This window comes from Acinonyx jubatus, chromosome B1 (assembly GCF_027475565.1).
Source record: "Acinonyx jubatus isolate Ajub_Pintada_27869175 chromosome B1, VMU_Ajub_asm_v1.0, whole genome shotgun sequence".
Taxonomy (NCBI): domain Eukaryota; kingdom Metazoa; phylum Chordata; class Mammalia; order Carnivora; family Felidae; genus Acinonyx; species Acinonyx jubatus.
Genome location: NC_069382.1, coordinates 147,476,978 through 147,489,406, shown reverse-complemented (window position 1 = coordinate 147,489,406; position 12,429 = coordinate 147,476,978). Strand labels below are relative to the sequence as shown.

Below are 12,429 nucleotides of genomic sequence, written 5' to 3'. Positions count from 1 at the left end.
TAACTATCTCACACAACATGTCTTCAAGTAGACAATACAAGGGCTAATGCAGAACTCAATGACTTTAAATGACAATTTTTTGTACAAATGTATGCTCCTATAGAAATATATGATGACACTATTACATAAAAGTAACTGAAGCGATCATCAAATAAGTAACTTCAACCATCACTAAGGTCTGCATCAACTTGGCTGTATTTATTTTTCTACCTTCTGTTTCACAATTTACGAGCTTTTGTTATTGATTAAATTTTGTATGCCAATTTCTGTATTTTAAAATGTGAAAGAATTTGACCTTACATATAAAGAAGGAAAAACAAATGGATAAATACAGTACATTATATCTTAGTTCAAAATAATACTTTCAGATATTCAAGGACCCAGAAAGTTCACCATCCACATACTCCTTCTAAAAAGGTTTATTCCTGGACAAATTCCAGCAGAATAAAAACGCAATCCACAAGACAAACATAGGATCCAAGAAATGGTGAAATCACCTAATGCATCAGTCAGCCTGGGCTGCCATACAAAATACTATAGACTGGGGGCTTAAACAACAGAAATTTATTTTCTCACAGCTCTGGAGGCTGGAAATCTGAGATCAGCGTTGTCAGTTTCTAGTGAGAACTCTTCCTAGCTCACAGATGGCCACCATATCCCTGTAACTTCTTTGAACACTGTGGAAAGAATGAGCTTTCTATGGTCCCTTCTTATAAGGACACTAATCCTATCTGATAAGTAACCCACCTTGAAGACCTAATTTAACCTTACTTATCTCCTAAGGTTCTATATCCAAAAATAGTAACATTGGGAATCAGGGCTTCAACATCCGAGTTGGTTGGGGGGTGGAGGGGCAGGGAAGGATACAATTCAGTCCATAGCACCTAAGATATGCAATTTAAAAAAGAAATCTCTGTAGGAACACTGTGTCAGTGCAAAAAATGGTTCCAACCAGAGCAGGAAGTCTGCGAACTTTGTGAAAACTGCCTTCAGAATTAGACTAGATACTACTATACAAATTTTTGAGGAAGAGTGTATAAATTATAACATGCCCTTAATGAGAAAGTATTTCTCTTCTTAATTCACAAAGAAAGTTTTTAATTATCAACAAATAAACATAAAAAGTTATGATCCAAAGTAATACATGGTATAATTTTGAGCAGCTAAGATTATGAGAACTTTCAGAAATAATGAAGCCACGTAGTCATGTAACTCAGAAAGACAAATAAGACCAAGCTGATACTCACAATGTATAGTTCTTTGTATGTTTCCTAAAAGTGATTTGTCATTTTACCATACATTTTGCTTACAGATCAGTCTTTTCATATTAATTTCTCTTAAAGAGTGATCCTAAAAGTAGTCTTAAATTTTAAACTTGTTTTTAAATTAACGAAGGATTATCTGATTTTTATTAATAACTGATAGTACCTTAAGTTTTATTATCTGGAAACCAGTCTGTGCTAAAAAATGCGTAGTTCCAAGTCTCACTAATCACCACCACCACAACGGGGGTGCCTGGGCGGCTCAGTCAGTTAAGCGTTCAACTCTTGGTTTTGGCTTAGGTCGTGTTCTCACGGGTTCGTGAGTTCAAGCCCTGAGTCAGGCTCCACGCTGGTAGCAGGATTCATGCTAGTAGCGGGCTTCAAGCTGTTAGCATGTAGCTGGAAGCCTGCTTGCAATTCTCTATCTCCCTCCCTCTCTGCCCCTCCCCCACTCATGCTCGCTCACATGTGTGTGCTCTCTCCCACTCAAAATAAGTAAATAAACTTAAAAATTTTTAATAAACACCACCACAACAATAAAACTTTATCTAAAATCTTTTCATTTTTTTCTTAGTATTTTAGTTTAACTTTAGTGGAACTTCTAGCAACTGATAATACATATCTTTTCAAGTAATTAAAGGTTATTATCCCCTTCAGTTACATTGTAGTATCTTTTTCCTTCTGTCAAATCCAAGTAAAGTTAAACTTAGTGTTTTTAGTTTAAAACGTAAACTATCATTCTTTAGATAGACTATGAATGATTTCAATTTTATCCTTTTTCTTTTTTTATTTCCAAATTTCCCACCATAAACATATTACTCTTTAAATCAGAACAGTCTAAGGAATGCTATTCTATTTAAAGCATTTAAAAATATGGATATTAAAAATGAAATATCTGAGGGGGTATGATGTGGTCATCGATTTAAATCAACTCTGAACCAGAGACAAGAAGAGCAGAATTAAAAGAAATAAGAAAGAGAGATCACTGAACTAAATGTTTCCCACTGTTGGAAACAACCGAGTAGACTAGAATCCAACCTCCAAAATGTGTGAACGTTGATCATTTTGGTAAGTAAAACATAACTGCCATAAATGCTTTTATACTTTGGAAGGTATCTGGACCATTTCCTCATCAATTTTATCTTTTTTGCTTGTTTGTCTTCTTTGATATTTCCTAGAAGCAATTTGGATTATTTTTAGCAAAAAAATGTAAGTAGAGTGGCCAAGGTCAGTCCCTGAGGTTTATCCTAAGTAATAATAGTAACAATAGCAACTGACATTTGCTGAGCACTGACTATATGACAGGGACTATTCTAAGTATTTTATATTCTTTAGCTTATTTACTCCTCCCAGGTCTGCCCTGAGGTCAGTGTGACTACCCTCACCTTACAGATGAGAGAATGGACACATAAAAATTTGTCACTTGCCCCAGGTCACTCAGATCAGGTGGGAGCTGGACTCTAATCCAGACAGTCTGACTCCTGAGGCTAGCTCTAAACGACTATGACCTCGCTAAACTGTCCCTTTCAGGACAAAGAAGACTGATCAATACTTGCTCCAAGATGAATCAAGAGCCACATGAGAGTGAAAGGAAAGCTCGGTTTTCAATTTCCAATTTGGTTTATTAAAAAGACACAAAGCTTCTCTGTGTGAATAAACTTGCTACAAGGAAAATGAAATTGGTTAACACTGGAAAAGCATTTTACACTTTACAAAGAAGTATTACATGCTAGAACTCACTTAATGGGCCTCAAGATTGGGGAGCATTAGTAGGATCATTATTTTGGAGCTGAGAAATATGAGCATCCAAAAGCCAAGATCATTCTACTGATTATAACAGAGTCAGAACAAAAGCGTGCTTTCTAACCTGGATCTTCGGCTCCTTCCGTCATTATTTCCAAGATGAATGCCAATTTTTTTAAAAAATGACACAATACTTCAAAGTCCATCTTTGTTTGAGAAGTGCCAGGAGGAAACATAGAATTCCTTTTATTTGTTTCTGTGATATATTTCCCCATTCATCTTTGCTCTCCACTCCTGTCCCCACCACCCACACTCCTGCCCCTCAGGCACCTGTTTACTGTGTTCAACATCTGTCCTTAACCTAGCATGTTTGCTTACAAAATGATGCATGGAAAAAACTCCCATATTTCTCTTCAACTACTCACAATACTTCTGGCCACCAAATGTGTGGGTTTTTGCCCCACCCCAACCAATTCTCTGACACCAGGTGGGTGCCCTCCAATTCAATTAAGTTCTGACACTGTCTAGCTAGAGAGAGTTAATGTCAGATCCCACAAGGATTGTACAAGAGCACTCCCACTTCAGATGCCAGTTGCAAGACACAGGTTGTCACCTGTACTTCTAAACAACTGGCTATGAATTAGAGTTCTCATGATGCCCTCTTCTAGTCAGATCATTTGTTAAGATGACTCCTAAAACTCAGGGGAATACATACTACGTTTACTAGTTTGTTCATAATAAAGGATGTCATAAAGGATACAGATGAACAGCCATATAAAGTGATGCATGCTGTAACGGCCAGAAGGGTTCTGAGCATAGGAGCTTCTGTCCCTGGGGAGCTGGGGTACGACACCCTCCCAGCATGTGGATGTGTTCACCACCCTGGAAGCTCTCCAAACCCTGTGGTTCAGGGATTTCTATAGAAGCTTCATCACATAGGCACAACTAATTCTTAACTCGATATCCAGCCTTTCTTTCCTCTCCAGAGGATGAGGGATGGGGCTTGAAGCTCCAAGCTTCTAAACATGACTTGGTCTTCCTGATGACCAGCCCCCATCCTGAAGTTCTCCAGGAGCCCACCAAGAGCAACCTTGCTAGAAAAAAGAGATGCTCTCAACACCTAGGAAATTCCAAGAGATTTAGAAACTTTGTCTTGGGAACAGGGCCAATACCAAATATTAGAACAAAAGATACTCCCAGCACCTTTATCACTTAAGAAGTTACAAAGGTTTTAGGAGCTCTGGCCAGGAGCCAAAGACAAAGATTAAATATATATTTCTTTTCATAAATCAGAATATCACAAATGGGTTTCTATGTCATGCATTAATTTTTTTTTTAATTTTTATTTAAATTCCAATTAGTTAACATAGAGTGTAATATTAGTTTCAGGTGTACAATTTAGTGATTCAGCACTCACCTACAACACCCAGGTGCTCACAAAAAGGCATGTATTAACTTATAAAAATGCACTTATTCTGTGACTCTTATTCTGTTTCCTTATCTTTGTTTTGTCCGTATCTTGTTCGAGATTTGCGTGTACACCTAGTTCACTGTTTGCAGTTGTTACGAGATTTTCCTTACTGTGCAGCCACCAGATTACTCATTTATCTCCTAGTGATAGATGCCTACTCTACCTTTATCTCCCCACTACCACAAACAATAGCCTGGTAAAAACTCCTATACAAGCTTCCTTAGTGACCTGTGAAAAAATTTCCTGGCATTTATCCATGGGGGTGAAGTGGTCCTGAAACATGCATATTCTTAATCTTACTAAGGACCGGCACTCTGCTTCCAGGAAAAAAAAAAAAAATGCACCGTTTGCATTCTCAAGCATAGCACAATAAAAATTGTAGTCTCCTACATCCTCTCCAACCTTGGCAGCATACTTCCTTCTAATGATGACTAAACCAATGTATATGTAAAATTGTATCTCAGTGTGTTAATTTCCATTTCTTGGATTACTACTTTGTATACTCAGTGGCAAATCAGGCTTTCCCTTATGTAAATTGCTAATTCTTATCCTTTGCCTATTTTTCCATTTGATTCCCTGCCTTTTTAAAAGAATTTTATTTTTTAGGGGTGCTTGGGTGGCTCAACAGTTTGGCATCCCGCTCTCAGTTTGGGCTCAGGTCATGATCACAGATTTCATGAGTTCAAGTCCTGCCTCAGGCTCTGTGCTGATGGTGCAAAGCCTGCTTGGGATTCTGTCTTCTTCCTCTCTGTCTGCCCCTTCCCCACTCACTCTGTCTCTGTCTCTCTCTAAATAAATAAATAAATTTTTAAAAAGGAATTTTATTTTTTTAAAGAATGGTTTTCTAAAGAATTCACTTTATAGTCTAGAAATTGAGCCCTTCTTCATCTTACAAAATTCAGATGTTGTCTCCTGAGGAGCAATTTATCACTTTATTTGGTCAATGGCATCCTTTAATGAGCAAAAATATTTCACTTCAATGTAACTATATCTGACTATTACCCATCTTAGAACTTGTGCTTTGAGAATCTCATTTAAAAATTTTTCCCTTCCCCTAAATTACAAAATATTTCCTATGTTTCCCTATAAGTGATACTTAGCTTTTCATAATAGTTTCAATCCATCAGATTTACTGTTGGATTGGTAAAACAGGGATCAGATTTATTTTTTCCCGATATAGGAAATCAGACTTTTCTAATGCCATTTGTAACTGTCCCTTCCCCTTGCTTTCTGGTCATTTTCATTATCCATCATATTCCCAAAATACACAGATTTCATAGTGGGGGAGGAGTTCATAATGGTAAAAGGTTTTCACTGAGCCACTAGCCCTAGCCCTAGCCTTGGCTATTGCATCGTATGTAAAGGAAAGTAATTAGCCTACGTTTCGTCTCCTCATTTGGGACTCAACCTTCACTTAAGCTATAGAAACTACATTTAATATGTGTTGTTTAATTAGTAGCTACCTGTTCCCCTCCTCAAATTCACTCATCTTTTCATATGTCCAAACTTCTTCCCCTTGGAAAACGCTTCTACTTCAGGGCTTCCTAAAACCCTATGGATTTTTTGGTACAGCTTGCCATTATATGCCCTGTCTATGCAAAACATTGGTCTTCCTTAGCTAAATTGTGAGACTTTCTTATTTAAGAAGAGCTGCATGAAGTGACAGTCAAAAACACTACACAGCATGCATAATAATAATATATGGGTAATCAAATCTCATGCTTCAAGAAATAAAGTAATTACTGTGGGATTTAGGAACCAGAGCCTACCACTTCCATAAATAGCTCTGTCCAAATCACTGGAGGCTTTGTGTATAAATGTGTGTGTGTTTAAATATGAGTGCTTATGTGTGTTTGTGTGAAGGAGAAAGACAAGCCATGTATATTAACAGAGGCCTTGGAGTGAAACTTTCCCCCTTTTTCCCCCTAAACTTCTGGTATTAGCCAGTAAAAGAAATTGGAGTCTAGAACACATAGAGTTATATTTTACCTGACTGTAATAAATCTCAGATTTTCACTGTTCATCTCTGCTGCATTGCTCACTAGAGAATACTCTCCCCTGAGGCTGTGCCCAGGTAAAAAATGCCAACCAGCATTCACAAAAGAGATTGCTTCTAGAATTCCTCTTGCAAAACAGTAGTTTCTCCCTCCTGTGGTTTGGGTACATTTGACAGACTGGGAGCAAATCTAATATTTTCAACTGTATCACCACTGCATGAAATACTGTAAAAAACAAACAAAAACTGCTTTTTCCAGTGTTTTCCCCATAAAGCAAACCTACTTCATCTAATGATAATTCATCACAGTGTGGCTAGTAACAACCCATTCAAAAACAGACATGAAGAGCTTTGACCTAATTTCAAAAATTTAATGAAAATCAAATTTATCTAATAAGAGGCTATAGAACATCTTAAAACTAATGAGTTTACTTTGGGACTACACTGTATGAACTCAGAGTACATTGATGTATATCTTTCCCACTAGATTATAAACTCCTTGAAGGAAGGAATATGCTTTATTCACCTTTACATTCTCAGTGCTTGACATGTGACAAAAACATAATAAATTAAACTGCTATTCAATCTGGTTATTAAGATTGATCAGAAGCTCTGCTTGGAAGTTTGCTATTTTATTAATGATAAAAATATGGGACTAAAAATTAATTATTAGTTTATAAAGACAGTTTGTCTGAGAGATAGAGTCCACAGAGGAGGATTTATTTTTTTTAAGTTGGAAATCATGGAATTATACTAATCCCTGAATCACTCCAACTTTGGATTTCTCAAATGTGAGAGATGAATGTTGAATACCACAAGAACATAAAATGAATCTATGAATAAAACTATAATGAATGTGGGTCCTCAAATAGGTGGACTTATTTTCTTGGTAATTCATCTTTAATGTAGTTATGAGCATATGTATAGAAACCGTGAAGTAACAATACAATAAGAAAATAATATGCAACCTTGGGCAGAACTAATGGCACCCAGAAATACTTTACCAGGAATTAAATCTGCTTTCTACCACCACCAACTATGCTGCTAGACTTTTAAATTGCTATTAAAGAGGCAGAAATACTCAGGGAAATGTGAATGCACATGGCAGACCAGATGAGATAGAAATGACAAAAGAATATGCTAGGATCAATTTCATAAATAATTCAGGAGGGAATGGGGCATAGTATGTATAGAAAAATCACTCCATCTACTCCATCATGGAAGACAATATCAGATAGGAATCCAGGGTAATCTAATTAGCTAGTGCTCTCAGATGATAGATGATGATATATGATAGACAGATAGATGATAGATAGATAGATACATAGATAGATAATTATGTTCTTGAAGATATTATATTCTTGAATGTTTTTGCTTATTCCTGTTCCAAAGTTCTAGTTTAGTCAAGATTAGGAGAGTAGAATCCATGCGGGAAAAAAAACAATATTCATTTGCCAATCTCAGTTTCCAGGTACTAAAAAATGTCAAAAGCAATAATCAAATGGCTAGAACATGATGATTTTGGAAGCATCCTTCTTCACAAATTCTCAAAAAAAAAGGAATACAATCATTGTCATATATGGAAGCAAGTCAACAAATACTTATTAAGACATAAGATCAAAATTGGTGAGGGGCACCTGCGTGGCTCGGTCGGTTAAGCATCCGACTTTTGCTCAGGTCATGATCTCACGGTCCGTGAGTTCGAGCCCCGCGTCGGGCTCTGTGCTGACAGCTCAGAGCCTGGAGCCTGTTTCAGATTCTGTGTCTCCCTTTCTCTCTGCCCCTCCCCTGTTCATGCTCTGTCTCTCTCTGTCTCAAAAATAAATAAACGTTAAAAAAAATTTTTTTTAAAAAAAGATCAAAATTGGTGAAAGCTCTTAATCTGTTAGCAGGGTGTCCTCTTTTTACCTAGATTTCTAAAAATAACATACCGTTTGCCAAACAGAGAACAAAGTCAAGCAGGAGAGGATGGAGGTCCCTGTCCCCAAACCATCACTAGTTTCTACCCTTTCCTACCTTCTTTCAGCAAATTCCATTTAGAAAGAGTTTCCTCCAGGCTCAGACTTTTTGATATTTGGACTTCGTCAAGTACATAATGGCATTTATGCTCCTTGAAGTTTTTCTTGCTGGTTTTTTTAGGGAAAAAAAAAATCTTTGAGATGACTATGTTAACACATGGGCCATTCAGCCCACATCTTGACCTCTTTATTCTAGGAACTCAGAACTGAATCTGTGGCCAAGAAAGGAAAGAGAGCCTACACTGAAGGCCTAATTGAAGATAGTGCTATACAAACTTTTTTTTTTAAGTTTATTTACTTTTGAGAGAGAGAGAAAGTGCAAGTTGAGGAGGGGCAGAGAGGGAGAGAGAGAGAGAGAGAGAGAGAGAGAGAGAGAGAGAGCATTCCAAGCAGGCTCCACACTGTCAGCACAGAACCTGTTCAAGGACTCAAACCTACAACCTGTGAGATCATGACTTTAGCCAAAGTCGGACACTTAATCAACTGAGCAACCCAGACACCACCAAACTTATTATGTTGGTGGACACATACTTATTGGCTGAAGTAAAGCATTCACAACCTACAAGTGGGTGGATAGACTTAAGTTTTCAAGTTCATGCCTTACACAGGGACAGAGACTATATTTTCCTTATAAATGGAATCAGAACACACCTGACTCAGGAATTTTGTACAGCTTCCTGATGGGATAGGCAGTGTAGCAAATGTTATTTGGATGCTTAGGACATTTCAGTGATTTGTGAACCTGCAGGGAAAAATTGGGACAGTTTTTGAAAGTCTGGGATATATGATCTTTACAACTGTGGGAAAGTGCAAAGCTAGAGACCATTGCAAGGAGAGGCATAAGGAAAAAAGAAACTTCAAGAGTCAGAGAACTGACTAGGAAAATGATATTATTTTAATTCAAAAGCTTTGGAACATCAGTAGTTAGATACTGAAAGTCTTCTAATGTTCTGAAAATGTGTTACCTTGGGAAACCTGCAATTAACCAAATCAATTACTGAAATATCTCTTGTGCCACAAATGGGCAGAGGGATTTTTATCTAGGAACACTAACATGATTTTATGGATGAAGCATTTGTCTAACTAATCCACTAAAGCAAGGCTGTGTCACCTAGAGAAGAAAAGAAAATGGCTAATGACAGAAAATGTAAACTAGCTAAGACAAGGCTTAAAATGGAGTTTGCACATTCTCAAACCAAATACACCTTTTCTCATTGCCCTTTCTCTCTGAAAAAAAAAATGAATAGAAAAAGCAGGTTCTTTAAGAAAGGCACCCTCACAAGCTCACTTGTGTGTGTGCAGCCAGAGAGCTATGGTCGTCAATGTCATTTCAGTCATGCCACCAATATATGCTTTCTCTGCCTCACACTGATTGGAAGGGCTTTCTAATTTCAGTCACCAGTTAGTCTGCTCATTCAGGCATCCTCCTTCCATACGCGAATTCTTCCTTATTACAAGGTCACTTTCACCTTCCATTTCTGCCTTCGTTTTGGATGTGAAATGTCCAGGTGTTCTGGATTATTAAAACATACACACTGCTTACCCTGCTTGAGAAAGATTATATTCATTTTCCATGGAGTTTTACATCTCATAATAAGCTACTTGTGTGATGATCCATTTTCATTTTTAATTAGGATGTCCTCTGAATTCCCTTTTGCTCCTGCAGACAAAAAAAAATCAATCAAGAAATATCTGGAAGCTCAGAAACAATTAAAATGCAATTCTTGTAGGGGTGTTATCAAATCAAGAAAATCTGGAATTAGTTGTTTGGTGTTATCATAATCAAAGCCAAACTTTCACTCTAAATGTAAAACATGTCTAGATAAGCCTTATTACATAGTTAGAACAGTGTAGTTAGAATAGTGTTTTTAAGAAAGAAAATAGATCCCTGAATCTGGTTATGGGTATCCACTATCAATTTAACAGGGTATCTATTACCAACGAGTGATTATGATAAGTGCTGTCTTGGAAGGGAGCAAATCCTGAAAAGTAATTGGATTTGCTAAATCCAGACTTGCTTTGGCTTTGGTTCTGGCACCTGCAACAAAAGAGGACAGCTGTTCTGGATACCCACCAAGTAAATACTATTAAGCTCATTAACACAAACCTTTTGGCTATGATCAAGTGAAGTATCAGTTTAATCCATTATATGTCTTCTGTCAAGGGACTCACTCAGTCTTGCCCGGCTAGTTTGAGAGGTGGTGGGTGGGATTTGGCAAGCCAACAAAACCTTTTCTGTCTTTATCAACCGTGAGTTTTATTTATGATCAAAGTAGAATGGCATGATAATGATAATAATACCTCGGATGGATAAACACCTCAATCCTAAAGAGCTCAGAGGGCTCTGCTGATATTTATCTAATTAATCCTCACCACATGCTTGTGAGTAGGCATGTGGCATTACCCTGGTTCACAAATAAGGAAAATGGGGTAAAAGTGACTAGCCTGGGATCACCAAGTAAACTACTTTGGAGAAAACAATATAGCCAAGACTTCCTATCACTCAATGCAATCCTGTGATTAAAAGAGCAATTGTTAGGGGCACCTGGGTGGCTCAGTAGGTTAAGCATCCAACTTCAGCTCAGGTCAAGATCTCCCAGCTTGTGGGTTCGAGCCCCACATTGGGCTCTGTGGTGACAGCTCAGAGCCTAGAGCCTGCTTCTGATTCTGTGTCTCCCCCTCTCTGCCCCTCCTCTGCTCACGCTCTCTTTCAAAAATAAATAAATGTTAAAAAAAAATTTTAAAGAAAATAGCAATTGTTAAAATTTGAAGATTTGTGGTAATGCCTGTATATGAAACTGCGAAATATTCCTAGTTGGTAATTGCATGAGATTGTTCAGGGAGCAGTAATCAGTTGGAATCAACTAATAAACAAGATAATGGGGAAAGTGGATGTATCATATCTTCAGATGATCTATAAATTCCTTTTTATCCACTTGGTTGACCACTGTTTTTTGGACCAAATTCCAACTTTGAATTCAAAGGGTAAAATGCAGTAATAACTTAGGAAGGCTTTTGAGAATTATTCCAAAAGATTTGAAAGACAACAAATAAACCAATACAGGTAACCCCAGCACTTTTCAAAAGTTCGCTTTATGCCACTTCACTTTTTATGAAAGACCTAGCATTTGTACCTGTTTTCTCTGACTGAATGAAATCAGAAGAGGATTTTCACTTTTATGAAAAAAGGCAGAAAGTGAAATGGCATCCATCACTGGTTTTGGAGCAAGCTCCTCCAGAGGCAGTGCACATTCACTAGGCTCCTTTCCAGGAACTATGCTCAGCATCTCAGCATCCAGCCATCATTGTTCTGAACTGTGTCTGTGAGTATCTGGGCTTTATCTTTATTTTTGTGTGTCCATTAGCAAGATGTGTCCTAAGGTATCACAAAAGCTTAAGAGAGGTTATTTTGGGGGGTTCTGAGAAGGCTCAAAAAACTTGCCATATAATTAATGTGAATTGCTACTTCACTTTCTGCCATCTTGGCTTATGAGAGAGGTTTCATATGAAAGCTCTGTGTTCAGAGAGCAGGGGAAACCTGTCCGTTCTATGACCTATTTTATGTTTATTGTTTAAGCCTCAGGATTTTACCACTTTAAAACTATGTGAAGCAAAACAACAATTGTGTCTGCATTACTACAACGTTATCATAAATAAAACAATCTGGTACATGCCATGAGTTTAAGATTCTCTTAAGTCTCAAAGAAAAGCGACCATATAGACTGAGCGCTGAAAATCAGATACAGAAAGTTTCAGAGCCTCCATTCGAAGAATCAACTTTTCCTCATCCTTTTAGGATCAACTGAGCATTCAGTAACAGCCACTGGAGCTAAACAACTGAACATTCACCATGACACTGACAGCCCTTTAAACCAATTGAAATTTGACCGTTTGCAAACTATAAGAAACCTATGCATATCTTTAGTAAGCTATTTGTCC

The 12,429-nt window shown here is 37.4% G+C and overlaps 1 long non-coding RNA gene across 1 annotated transcript in view; it reads right to left on the bottom strand.

Annotated features, from left to right (window-relative positions):
* Nucleotides 1–11,754, bottom strand: part of LOC128314539 (uncharacterized) — a 165,915-nt gene extending 154,161 nt beyond the window's left edge. Inside the window, exon 1 of the long non-coding RNA XR_008296292.1 lies at nt 10,034–11,754. This is a non-coding gene — a long non-coding RNA (uncharacterized LOC128314539). The remainder of the gene's footprint in view (nt 1–10,033) is intronic.
* Between the last annotated feature and the right edge of the window lie 675 nt (nt 11,755–12,429).